The sequence below is a fragment of the Heterodontus francisci genome, chromosome 5, assembly GCF_036365525.1.
Source record: "Heterodontus francisci isolate sHetFra1 chromosome 5, sHetFra1.hap1, whole genome shotgun sequence".
Classification (NCBI taxonomy): domain Eukaryota; kingdom Metazoa; phylum Chordata; class Chondrichthyes; order Heterodontiformes; family Heterodontidae; genus Heterodontus; species Heterodontus francisci.
In genome coordinates, this window is record NC_090375.1 from 61,981,045 (window position 1) to 61,993,463 (window position 12,419).

Genomic DNA, 12,419 nt, shown 5'->3' on the forward strand with positions numbered 1-12,419 from the left:
GAGGAGCTTCGCATTTTGAGAGTGAAAAATGCCTACGCCGCTATGAAGGCACTTGCCCTGCAAGGAATCAGGCAGCACGGCCAGCTCGCAAGCGCAGAAAGTCACAATGCATAGTTTGTACAAAAACAGCACGAGCCAGGTAGGAGTCGAACCTACAATCTTCTGATCCGTAGTCAGACACGTTATCCATTGCGCCACTGGCCCCAAAGGTACATTTGCACTTGCAGCTCACAGTCTGCACAGCTGCGGTGTTTGCAGCTCCACTGGTGGGAATGGTCAGAGTCGCTTGGTGATCAATCAGCAAAGAGAATCACCTTCACTGCTTCCCTTCCATGCTTGAGCTTGAACAGTGGTGAAGTACACGAGCATGCAAAGCAAGGTTATCCTTAGGTTTCTGCCGCAATTCCAGCTCAAAGGTGCAGCTGCCATTTTGGAGTAAGCAGCAATTAGCCGAAGCCAGTGCTCTTAACTTGACAGGTTGCTTTGAAGGAACATGTTGTCGCCAATGCGCAGAATGTCTCCTTTGCTCTCTGAAAACACCCTGCACACAGCTGTTTCACATGTGCAGCTGCTTCTGTGCGCCAGCAGACCGTTGCTTTTTCTTTCCAAAAAGAGACTTTTTTGATAACATTTGCAAGCATACATTACATAACAGTTGAAATTTGACATGACATCAAGTGCAATACAGATCAGTTTCTCTCATTACACTACAAGAGGTGCCTCACTGTACTTGCCAGCATTTCACGTGCGACATTCTGTGGTGCGTACAAGCAGCTCCGTGGAGCAGTAACTCTTCCAAACACTCAGTACTTCCTTGGAAGAAAAAGAAGCCTCCTGTCAGTCACACAGGCTTCTCGGCTGCTCCTTCACACTGGTGGCGGTTGCTAGTTTCCGCTCACTTCGCTTGCCTTCCGTCAGCTCCAGCTCTTTTCGGCTTCTTTCATAATTGTTCTGGCTTGCGGTCCTGCAGCTGCTCGCCTGCTGGTGCTCAGACATGCTGACTGGAGCAAAGCATTGAATATGTTCTCGCAGGCGGCCAACCGGAAGCAGGATTTCCTTGCAGGCCGCAGGTCAACTAGGAGGGACACCTGCCAAGCTTCAGTGCGTCCCTCGGGACATAGTCCTGGACCTTGGAATGTGCCAATCGGCAACGCTCGGTCGTCGACAGCTCCTCGCACCGGAAGACCAGCAAAATTCGGACAGACCAAAGTGCGGCTTTCACCGCGTTGAAGTTCCTCTCGCAGCAGTTGATGCTTATCGTGGTGTGCGTCACTTGGCATTGCCAAGTCAGGACTTTCAGATAATGAGAGTGCCTACTGCGCTGAGAAGGGACTTGAGAAAGCGACGCCAAAGGTGGCGCGCCCAAGTAAGTCAGCTTGCCTGGTGTCCCGAGTCATAATGCAAAGTTTGCATAAATCTGCCAGCCAGGAAGGAGTGCACACTATCAGCTTGCGATCCACAGACGGAAGCCTTATCCATTACACTACTCGCACAAGCTGCGGGGAGCAGCTGGCGGCTCACGGTGCCACAGTGCTGCGCCATCAATAGGTGCACAAGGCCCTGAGTGGCCAAAAGTGCATGGCACTAAATCAGCTGCATGTGCCCCAACTCCTGCCCCTTCGATAGCTCAGCTGGTAGAGCGGAAGACTGTAGAGGAAAATCAAAACACTGACATCCTTAGGTCGCTGGTTCAATTCCGGCTCGAAGGAACAACGGCCTTTTTCCACTACGTCTGCACAATGCCACAATTTGCTCGAGGCAGCACTCTAAATTTCACAAGTACACAACGCGCTCGGATCTTGCGAACAAGGCGCACCAACCCCCTTTTCCTCTCTCATAACAGCCCGCACACAGTTCTTTCACTTCTGCACTTGCACCAGCTGCTCAGCACACAGCCCTGTACCTCAAAAATACACTTCCGACACAACATTACACAACTCTTCAAATTTCACCTCCGATAAAGCGCAATGCACATCCCTTACTTTCAATACACTACATCAGCTGCCTCACTACACTTGCCGAACTAGCTTATATTTACAATGTACATTTACATTTCATCACCAACATTCTCCGCTGCCACAGCCCCAGGGCTTTTACACAGTTTCCAGCCGCTCGCTATACTATGGCGCCAGACTCTTACAGAGTGGCCTTTCCTCACGCACCCTTTTGCGTCAGCTGCCCCAAGCAGGGAGTTCTTTGAAGTAGTATGCTCAGCACTCACTAGAAAACAAAAGAAATCTTGTGTCAGTCAGACAGGGTTCTAGGCTGCACCCTGACGCTCGGGGTGGCTGCTCGTTTCCGCTCAGCTGGCTTGCCTTGCGCAAGCTCCGGCTCTTTTTGGCTTCGTCCATGGTTATTGTGGCTTGCGGTCCTGCAGCTGCTCGCCTGCTGGTGCTCGCACATGCTGATTGGAGCAAAGCATTGAATGCCTTGAGGCAGCCGGCCAAGCCGAAGCAGGATTTCCCTGCTGCTCACGGACCAAGTTGAGGGTGGTGCTGAGGAGCTCCTGCCAAACAAGCTAGGCTAACAACCCCAACAACACTGGGGAATTAGCTCACGTGGTAGAGCGCTCGCTTTGCATGCGAGAGGTAGCGGGATCGATGCCTGCATTCTCCACTTCTTTCTTAGCTCCGCTCCGCTCGGCCAGTTCTTGGCACTCAACAGTGGCGCCGGCTCTTCTTCTCCCAATTGGTTGCACCTGCTCAGCCACAAAGTGCTGAAAAGGCTTCATATCCTTTCTTGTGCTGTGGCAAGCAAGGCTTCTTGACTTTTCCACCTTGGAAAGCTGAGTTGAGTGAAGGGGAAAAGAAAAGGCTTTGCAGCATTGCATACTTTGAGTGCGGATTGCATTGAGGAGCTTCGCATTTTGAGAGTGAAAAATGCCTACGCCGCTATGAAGGCACTTGCCCTGCAAGGAATCAGGCAGCACGGCCAGCTCGCAAGCGCAGAAAGTCACAATGCATAGTTTGTACAAAAACAGCACGAGCCAGGTAGGAGTCGAACCTACAATCTTCTGATCCGTAGTCAGACACGTTATCCATTGCGCCACTGGCCCCAAAGGTACATTTGCACTTGCAGCTCACAGTCTGCACAGCTGCGGTGTTTGCAGCTCCACTGGTGGGAATGGTCAGAGTCGCTTGGTGATCAATCAGCAAAGAGAATCACCTTCACTGCTTCCCTTCCATGCTTGAGCTTGAACAGTGGTGAAGTACACGAGCATGCAAAGCAAGGTTATCCTTAGGTTTCTGCCGCAATTCCAGCTCAAAGGTGCAGCTGCCATTTTGGAGTAAGCAGCAATTAGCCGAAGCCAGTGCTCTTAACTTGACAGGTTGCTTTGAAGGAACATGTTGTCGCCAATGCGCAGAATGTCTCCTTTGCTCTCTGAAAACACCCTGCACACAGCTGTTTCACATGTGCAGCTGCTTCTGTGCGCCAGCAGACCGTTGCTTTTTCTTTCCAAAAAGAGACTTTTTTGATAAAATTTGCAAGCATACATTACATAACAGTTGAAATTTGACATGACATCAAGTGCAATACAGATCAGTTTCTCTCATTACACTACAAGAGGTGCCTCACTGTACTTGCCAGCATTTCACGTGCGACATTCTGTGGTGCGTACAAGCAGCTCCGTGGAGCAGTAACTCTTCCAAACACTCAGTACTTCCTTGGAAGAAAAAGAAGCCTCCTGTCAGTCACACAGGCTTCTCGGCTGCTCCTTCACACTGGTGGCGGTTGCTAGTTTCCGCTCACTTCGCTTGCCTTCCGTCAGCTCCAGCTCTTTTCGGCTTCTTTCATCATTTTTCTGGCTTGCGGTCCTGCAGCTGCTCGCCTGCTGGTGCTCAGACATGCTGACTGGAGCAAAGCATTGAATATGTTCTCGCAGGCGGCCAACCGGAAGCAGGATTTCCTTGCAGGCCGCAGGTCAACTAGGAGGGACACCTGCCAAGCTTCAGTGCGTCCCTCGGGACATAGTCCTGGACCTTGGAATGTGCCAATCGGCAACGCTCGGTCGTCGACAGCTCCTCGCACCGGAAGACCAGCAAAATTCGGACAGACCAAAGTGCGGCTTTCACCGCGTTGAAGTTCCTCTCGCAGCAGTTGATGCTTATCGTGGTGTGCGTCACTTGGCATTGCCAAGTCAGGACTTTCAGATAATGAGAGTGCCTACTGCGCTGAGAAGGGACTTGAGAAAGCGACGCCAAAGGTGGCGCGCCCAAGTAAGTCAGCTTGCCTGGTGTCCCGAGTCATAATGCAAAGTTTGCATAAATCTGCCAGCCAGGAAGGAGTGCACGCTGTCAGCTTGCGATCTACAGACGGAAGCCTTATCCATTACACTACTCGCACAAGCTGCGGGGAGCAGCTGGCGGCTCACGGTGCCACAGTGCTGCGCCATCAATAGGCGCACAAGGCCCTGAGTGGCCAAAAGTGCATGGCACTAAATCAGCTGCATGTGCCACAACTCCTGCCCCTTCGATAGCTCAGCTGGTAGAGCGGAGGACTGTAGAGGAAAATCAAAACACTGACATCCTTAGGTCGCTGGTTCAATTCCGGCTCGAAGGAACAACGGCCTTTTTCCACTACGTCTGCACAATGCCACAATTTGCTCGAGGCAGCACTCTAAATTTCACAAGTACACAACGCGCTCGGATCTTGCGAACAAGGCGCACCAACCCCCTTTTCCTCTCTCATAACAGCCCGCACACAGTTCTTTCACTTCTGCACTTGCACCAGCTGCTCAGCACACAGCCCTGTACCTCAAAAATACACTTCCGACACAACATTACACAACTCTTCAAATTTCACCTCCGATAAAGTGCAATGCACATCCCTTACTTTCAATACACTACATCAGCTGCCTCACTACACTTGCCGAACTAGCTTATATTTACAATGTACATTTACATTTCATCACCAACATTCTCCGCTGCCACAGCCCCAGGGCTTTTACACAGTTTCCAGCCGCTCGCTATACTATGGCGCCAGACTCTTACAGAGTGGCCTTTCCTCACGCACCCTTTTGCGTCAGCTGCCCCAAGCAGGGAGTTCTTTGAAGTAGTATGCTCAGCACTCACTAGAAAACAAAAGAAATCTTGTGTCAGTCAGACAGGGTTCTAGGCTGCACCCTGACGCTCGGGGTGGCTGCTCGTTTCCGCTCAGCTGGCTTGCCTTGCGCAAGCTCCGGCTCTTTTTGGCTTCGTCCATGGTTATTGTGGCTTGCGGTCCTGCAGCTGCTCGCCTGCTGGTGCTCGCACATGCTGATTGGAGCAAAGCATTGAATGCCTTGAGGCAGCCGGCCAAGCCGAAGCAGGATTTCCCTGCTGCTCACGGACCAAGTTGAGGGTGGTGCTGAGGAGCTCCTGCCAAACAAGCTAGGCTAACAACCCCAACAACACTGGGGAATTAGCTCACGTGGTAGAGCGCTCGCTTTGCATGCGAGAGGTAGCGGGATCGATGCCTGCATTCTCCACTTCTTTCTTAGCTCCGCTCCGCTCGGCCAGTTCTTGGCACTCAACAGTGGCGCCGGCTCTTCTTCTCCCAATTGGTTGCACCTGCTCAGCCACAAAGTGCTGAAAAGGCTTCATATCCTTTCTTGTGCTGTGGCAAGCAAGGCTTCTTGACTTTTCCACCTTGGAAAGCTGAGTTGAGTGAAGGGGAAAAGAAAAGGCTTTGCAGCATTGCATACTTTGAGTGCGGATTGCATTGAGGAGCTTCGCATTTTGAGAGTGAAAAATGCCTACGCCGCTATGAAGGCACTTGCCCTGCAAGGAATCAGGCAGCACGGCCAGCTCGCAAGCGCAGAAAGTCACAATGCATAGTTTGTACAAAAACAGCACGAGCCAGGTAGGAGTCGAACCTACAATCTTCTGATCCGTAGTCAGACACGTTATCCATTGCGCCACTGGCCCCAAAGGTACATTTGCACTTGCAGCTCACAGTCTGCACAGCTGCGGTGTTTGCAGCTCCACTGGTGGGAATGGTCAGAGTCGCTTGGTGATCAATCAGCAAAGAGAATCACCTTCACTGCTTCCCTTCCATGCTTGAGCTTGAACAGTGGTGAAGTACACGAGCATGCAAAGCAAGGTTATCCTTAGGTTTCTGCCGCAATTCCAGCTCAAAGGTGCAGCTGCCATTTTGGAGTAAGCAGCAATTAGCCGAAGCCAGTGCTCTTAACTTGACAGGTTGCTTTGAAGGAACATGTTGTCGCCAATGCGCAGAATGTCTCCTTTGCTCTCTGAAAACACCCTGCACACAGCTGTTTCACATGTGCAGCTGCTTCTGTGCGCCAGCAGACCGTTGCTTTTTCTTTCCAAAAAGAGACTTTTTTGATAACATTTGCAAGCATACATTACATAACAGTTGAAATTTGACATGACATCAAGTGCAATACAGATCAGTTTCTCTCATTACACTACAAGAGGTGCCTCACTGTACTTGCCAGCATTTCACGTGCGACATTCTGTGGTGCGTACAAGCAGCTCCGTGGAGCAGTAACTCTTCCAAACACTCAGTACTTCCTTGGAAGAAAAAGAAGCCTCCTGTCAGTCACACAGGCTTCTCGGCTGCTCCTTCACACTGGTGGCGGTTGCTAGTTTCCGCTCACTTCGCTTGCCTTCCGTCAGCTCCAGCTCTTTTCGGCTTCTTTCATCATTTTTCTGGCTTGCGGTCCTGCAGCTGCTCGCCTGCTGGTGCTCAGACATGCTGACTGGAGCAAAGCATTGAATATGTTCTCGCAGGCGGCCAACCGGAAGCAGGATTTCCTTGCAGGCCGCAGGTCAACTAGGAGGGACACCTGCCAAGCTTCAGTGCGTCCCTCGGGACATAGTCCTGGACCTTGGAATGTGCCAATCGGCAACGCTCGGTCGTCGACAGCTCCTCGCACCGGAAGACCAGCAAAATTCGGACAGACCAAAGTGCGGCTTTCACCGCGTTGAAGTTCCTCTCGCAGCAGTTGATGCTTATCGTGGTGTGCGTCACTTGGCATTGCCAAGTCAGGACTTTCAGATAATGAGAGTGCCTACTGCGCTGAGAAGGGACTTGAGAAAGCGACGCCAAAGGTGGCGCGCCCAAGTAAGTCAGCTTGCCTGGTGTCCCGAGTCATAATGCAAAGTTTGCATAAATCTGCCAGCCAGGAAGGAGTGCACGCTATCAGCTTGCGATCCACAGACGGAAGCCTTATCCATTACACTACTCGCACAAGCTGCGGGGAGCAGCTGGCGGCTCACGGTGCCACAGTGCTGCGCCATCAATAGGCGCACAAGGCCCTGAGTGGCCAAAAGTGCATGGCACTAAATCAGCTGCATGTGCCACAACTCCTGCCCCTTCGATAGCTCAGCTGGTAGAGCGGAGGACTGTAGAGGAAAATCAAAACACTGACATCCTTAGGTCGCTGGTTCAATTCCGGCTCGAAGGAACAACGGCCTTTTTCCACTACGTCTGCACAATGCCACAATTTGCTCGAGGCAGCACTCTAAATTTCACAAGTACACAACGCGCTCGGATCTTGCGAACAAGGCGCACCAACCCCCTTTTCCTCTCTCATAACAGCCCGCACACAGTTCTTTCACTTCTGCACTTGCACCAGCTGCTCAGCACACAGCCCTGTACCTCAAAAATACACTTCCGACACAACATTACACAACTCTTCAAATTTCACCTCCGATAAAGTGCAATGCACATCCCTTACTTTCAATACACTACATCAGCTGCCTCACTACACTTGCCGAACTAGCTTATATTTACAATGTACATTTACATTTCATCACCAACATTCTCCGCTGCCACAGCCCCAGGGCTTTTACACAGTTTCCAGCCGCTCGCTATACTATGGCGCCAGACTCTTACAGAGTGGCCTTTCCTCACGCACCCTTTTGCGTCAGCTGCCCCAAGCAGGGAGTTCTTTGAAGTAGTATGCTCAGCACTCACTAGAAAACAAAAGAAATCTTGTGTCAGTCAGACAGGGTTCTAGGCTGCACCCTGACGCTCGGGGTGGCTGCTCGTTTCCGCTCAGCTGGCTTGCCTTGCGCAAGCTCCGGCTCTTTTTGGCTTCGTCCATGGTTATTGTGGCTTGCGGTCCTGCAGCTGCTCGCCTGCTGGTGCTCGCACATGCTGATTGGAGCAAAGCATTGAATGCCTTGAGGCAGCCGGCCAAGCCGAAGCAGGATTTCCCTGCTGCTCACGGACCAAGTTGAGGGTGGTGCTGAGGAGCTCCTGCCAAACAAGCTAGGCTAACAACCCCAACAACACTGGGCAATTAGCTCAAGTGGTAGAGCGCTCGCTTTGCATGCGAGAGGTAGCGGGATCGATGCCTGCATTCTCCACTTCTTTCTTCGCTCCGCTCCGCTCGGCCAGTTCTTGGCACTCAACAGTGGCGCCGGCTCTTCTTCTCCCACTTGGTTGCACCTGCTCAGCCACAAAGTGCTGAAAAGGCTTCATATCCTTTCTTGTGCTGTGGCAAGCAAGGCTTCTTGACTTTTCCACCTTGGAAAGCTGAGTTGAGTGAAGGGGAAAAGAAAAGGCTTTGCAGCATTGCATACTTTGAGTGCGGATTGCATTGAGGAGCTTCGCATTTTGAGAGTGAAAAATGCCTACGCCGCTATGAATGCACTTGCCCTGCAAGGAATCAGGCAGCACGGCCAGCTCGCAAGCGCAGAAAGTCACAATGCATAGTTTGTACAAAAACAGCACGAGCCAGGTAGGAGTCGAACCTACAATCTTCTGATCCGTAGACAGACACGTTATCCATTGCGCCACTGGCCCCAAAGGTACATTTGCACTTGCAGCTCACAGTCTGCACAGCTGCGGTGTTTGCAGCTCCACTGGTGGGAATGGTCAGAGTCGCTTGGTGATCAATCAGCAAAGAGAATCACCTTCACTGCTTCCCTTCCATGCTTGAGCTTGAACAGTGGTGAAGTACACGAGCATGCAAAGCAAGGTTATCCTTAGGTTTCTGCCGCAATTCCAGCTCAAAGGTGCAGCTGCCATTTTGGAGTAAGCAGCAATTAGCCGAAGCCAGTGCTCTTAACTTGACAGGTTGCTTTGAAGGAACATGTTGTCGCCAATGCGCAGAATGTCTCCTTTGCTCTCTGAAAACACCCTGCACACAGCTGTTTCACATGTGCAGCTGCTTCTGTGCGCCAGCAGACCGTTGCTTTTTCTTTCCAAAAAGAGACTTTTTTGATAACATTTGCAAGCATACATTACATAACAGTTGAAATTTGACATGACATCAAGTGCAATACAGATCAGTTTCTCTCATTACACTACAAGAGGTGCCTCACTGTACTTGCCAGCATTTCACGTGCGACATTCTGTGGTGCGTACAAGCAGCTCCGTGGAGCAGTAACTCTTCCAAACACTCAGTACTTCCTTGGAAGAAAAAGAAGCCTCCTGTCAGTCACACAGGCTTCTCGGCTGCTCCTTCACACTGGTGGCGGTTGCTAGTTTCCGCTCACTTCGCTTGCCTTCCGTCAGCTCCAGCTCTTTTCGGCTTCTTTCATCATTTTTCTGGCTTGCGGTCCTGCAGCTGCTCGCCTGCTGGTGCTCAGACATGCTGACTGGAGCAAAGCATTGAATATGTTCTCGCAGGCGGCCAACCGGAAGCAGGATTTCCTTGCAGGCCGCAGGTCAACTAGGAGGGACACCTGCCAAGCTTCAGTGCGTCCCTCGGGACATAGTCCTGGACCTTGGAATGTGCCAATCGGCAACGCTCGGTCGTCGACAGCTCCTCGCACCGGAAGACCAGCAAAATTCGGACAGACCAAAGTGCGGCTTTCACCGCGTTGAAGTTCCTCTCGCAGCAGTTGATGCTTATCGTGGTGTGCGTCACTTGGCATTGCCAAGTCAGGACTTTCAGATAATGAGAGTGCCTACTGCGCTGAGAAGGGACTTGAGAAAGCGACGCCAAAGGTGGCGCGCCCAAGTAAGTCAGCTTGCCTGGTGTCCCGAGTCATAATGCAAAGTTTGCATAAATCTGCCAGCCAGGAAGGAGTGCACACTATCAGCTTGCGATCCACAGACGGAAGCCTTATCCATTACACTACTCGCACAAGCTGCGGGGAGCAGCTGGCGGCTCACGGTGCCACAGTGCTGCGCCATCAATAGGTGCACAAGGCCCTGAGTGGCCAAAAGTGCATGGCACTAAATCAGCTGCATGTGCCCCAACTCCTGCCCCTTCGATAGCTCAGCTGGTAGAGCGGAAGACTGTAGAGGAAAATCAAAACACTGACATCCTTAGGTCGCTGGTTCAATTCCGGCTCGAAGGAACAACGGCCTTTTTCCACTACGTCTGCACAATGCCACAATTTGCTCGAGGCAGCACTCTAAATTTCACAAGTACACAACGCGCTCGGATCTTGCGAACAAGGCGCACCAACCCCCTTTTCCTCTCTCATAACAGCCCGCACACAGTTCTTTCACTTCTGCACTTGCACCAGCTGCTCAGCACACAGCCCTGTACCTCAAAAATACACTTCCGACACAACATTACACAACTCTTCAAATTTCACCTCCGATAAAGCGCAATGCACATCCCTTACTTTCAATACACTACATCAGCTGCCTCACTACACTTGCCGAACTAGCTTATATTTACAATGTACATTTACATTTCATCACCAACATTCTCCGCTGCCACAGCCCCAGGGCTTTTACACAGTTTCCAGCCGCTCGCTATACTATGGCGCCAGACTCTTACAGAGTGGCCTTTCCTCACGCACCCTTTTGCGTCAGCTGCCCCAAGCAGGGAGTTCTTTGAAGTAGTATGCTCAGCACTCACTAGAAAACAAAAGAAATCTTGTGTCAGTCAGACAGGGTTCTAGGCTGCACCCTGACGCTCGGGGTGGCTGCTCGTTTCCGCTCAGCTGGCTTGCCTTGCGCAAGCTCCGGCTCTTTTTGGCTTCGTCCATGGTTATTGTGGCTTGCGGTCCTGCAGCTGCTCGCCTGCTGGTGCTCGCACATGCTGATTGGAGCAAAGCATTGAATGCCTTGAGGCAGCCGGCCAAGCCGAAGCAGGATTTCCCTGCTGCTCACGGACCAAGTTGAGGGTGGTGCTGAGGAGCTCCTGCCAAACAAGCTAGGCTAACAACCCCAACAACACTGGGGAATTAGCTCACGTGGTAGAGCGCTCGCTTTGCATGCGAGAGGTAGCGGGATCGATGCCTGCATTCTCCACTTCTTTCTTAGCTCCGCTCCGCTCGGCCAGTTCTTGGCACTCAACAGTGGCGCCGGCTCTTCTTCTCCCAATTGGTTGCACCTGCTCAGCCACAAAGTGCTGAAAAGGCTTCATATCCTTTCTTGTGCTGTGGCAAGCAAGGCTTCTTGACTTTTCCACCTTGGAAAGCTGAGTTGAGTGAAGGGGAAAAGAAAAGGCTTTGCAGCATTGCATACTTTGAGTGCGGATTGCATTGAGGAGCTTCGCATTTTGAGAGTGAAAAATGCCTACGCCGCTATGAAGGCACTTGCCCTGCAAGGAATCAGGCAGCACGGCCAGCTCGCAAGCGCAGAAAGTCACAATGCATAGTTTGTACAAAAACAGCACGAGCCAGGTAGGAGTCGAACCTACAATCTTCTGATCCGTAGTCAGACACGTTATCCATTGCGCCACTGGCCCCAAAGGTACATTTGCACTTGCAGCTCACAGTCTGCACAGCTGCGGTGTTTGCAGCTCCACTGGTGGGAATGGTCAGAGTCGCTTGGTGATCAATCAGCAAAGAGAATCACCTTCACTGCTTCCCTTCCATGCTTGAGCTTGAACAGTGGTGAAGTACACGAGCATGCAAAGCAAGGTTATCCTTAGGTTTCTGCCGCAATTCCAGCTCAAAGGTGCAGCTGCCATTTTGGAGTAAGCAGCAATTAGCCGAAGCCAGTGCTCTTAACTTGACAGGTTGCTTTGAAGGAACATGTTGTCGCCAATGCGCAGAATGTCTCCTTTGCTCTCTGAAAACACCCTGCACACAGCTGTTTCACATGTGCAGCTGCTTCTGTGCGCCAGCAGACCGTTGCTTTTTCTTTCCAAAAAGAGACTTTTTTGATAACATTTGCAAGCATACATTACATAACAGTTGAAATTTGACATGACATCAAGTGCAATACAGATCAGTTTCTCTCATTACACTACAAGAGGTGCCTCACTGTACTTGCCAGCATTTCACGTGCGACATTCTGTGGTGCGTACAAGCAGCTCCGTGGAGCAGTAACTCTTCCAAACACTCAGTACTTCCTTGGAAGAAAAAGAAGCCTCCTGTCAGTCACACAGGCTTCTCGGCTGCTCCTTCACACTGGTGGCGGTTGCTAGTTTCCGCTCACTTCGCTTGCCTTCCGTCAGCTCCAGCTCTTTTCGGCTTCTTTCATCATTTTTCTGGCTTGCGGTCCTGCAGCTGCTCGCCTGCTGGTGCTCAGACATGCTGACTGGAGCAAAGCAT

At 51.4% G+C, this 12,419-nt stretch overlaps 9 non-coding genes across 9 annotated transcripts; 4 read left to right on the top strand and 5 right to left on the bottom strand.

Moving 5' to 3' along the window:
* Window positions 1-131: 131 nt before the first annotated feature.
* trnar-acg (transfer RNA arginine (anticodon ACG)) lies at window positions 132-204 on the bottom strand. The gene has a single exon. It is a non-coding gene; the product is annotated as a tRNA-Arg (tRNA).
* Window positions 205-1,616: 1,412 nt separating this feature from the next.
* trnay-gua (transfer RNA tyrosine (anticodon GUA)) lies at window positions 1,617-1,709 on the top strand. The gene is made up of 2 exons: window positions 1,617-1,653; window positions 1,674-1,709. It is a non-coding gene; the product is annotated as a tRNA-Tyr (tRNA).
* Window positions 1,710-2,982: 1,273 nt separating this feature from the next.
* On the bottom strand, window positions 2,983-3,055 carry trnar-acg (transfer RNA arginine (anticodon ACG)). Its single transcript has one exon. It is a non-coding gene; the product is annotated as a tRNA-Arg (tRNA).
* A 1,412-nt stretch (window positions 3,056-4,467) lies between these two features.
* On the top strand, window positions 4,468-4,560 carry trnay-gua (transfer RNA tyrosine (anticodon GUA)). Its single transcript has 2 exons — window positions 4,468-4,504; window positions 4,525-4,560. It is a non-coding gene; the product is annotated as a tRNA-Tyr (tRNA).
* Window positions 4,561-5,833: 1,273 nt separating this feature from the next.
* On the bottom strand, window positions 5,834-5,906 carry trnar-acg (transfer RNA arginine (anticodon ACG)). The gene has a single exon. It is a non-coding gene; the product is annotated as a tRNA-Arg (tRNA).
* A 1,412-nt stretch (window positions 5,907-7,318) lies between these two features.
* On the top strand, window positions 7,319-7,411 carry trnay-gua (transfer RNA tyrosine (anticodon GUA)). The gene is made up of 2 exons: window positions 7,319-7,355; window positions 7,376-7,411. It is a non-coding gene; the product is annotated as a tRNA-Tyr (tRNA).
* Window positions 7,412-8,684: 1,273 nt separating this feature from the next.
* On the bottom strand, window positions 8,685-8,757 carry trnar-acg (transfer RNA arginine (anticodon ACG)). Its single transcript has one exon. It is a non-coding gene; the product is annotated as a tRNA-Arg (tRNA).
* A 1,412-nt stretch (window positions 8,758-10,169) lies between these two features.
* Window positions 10,170-10,262, top strand: trnay-gua (transfer RNA tyrosine (anticodon GUA)). The gene is made up of 2 exons: window positions 10,170-10,206; window positions 10,227-10,262. It is a non-coding gene; the product is annotated as a tRNA-Tyr (tRNA).
* Window positions 10,263-11,535: 1,273 nt separating this feature from the next.
* trnar-acg (transfer RNA arginine (anticodon ACG)) lies at window positions 11,536-11,608 on the bottom strand. Its single transcript has one exon. It is a non-coding gene; the product is annotated as a tRNA-Arg (tRNA).
* Window positions 11,609-12,419: the final 811 nt, after the last annotated feature.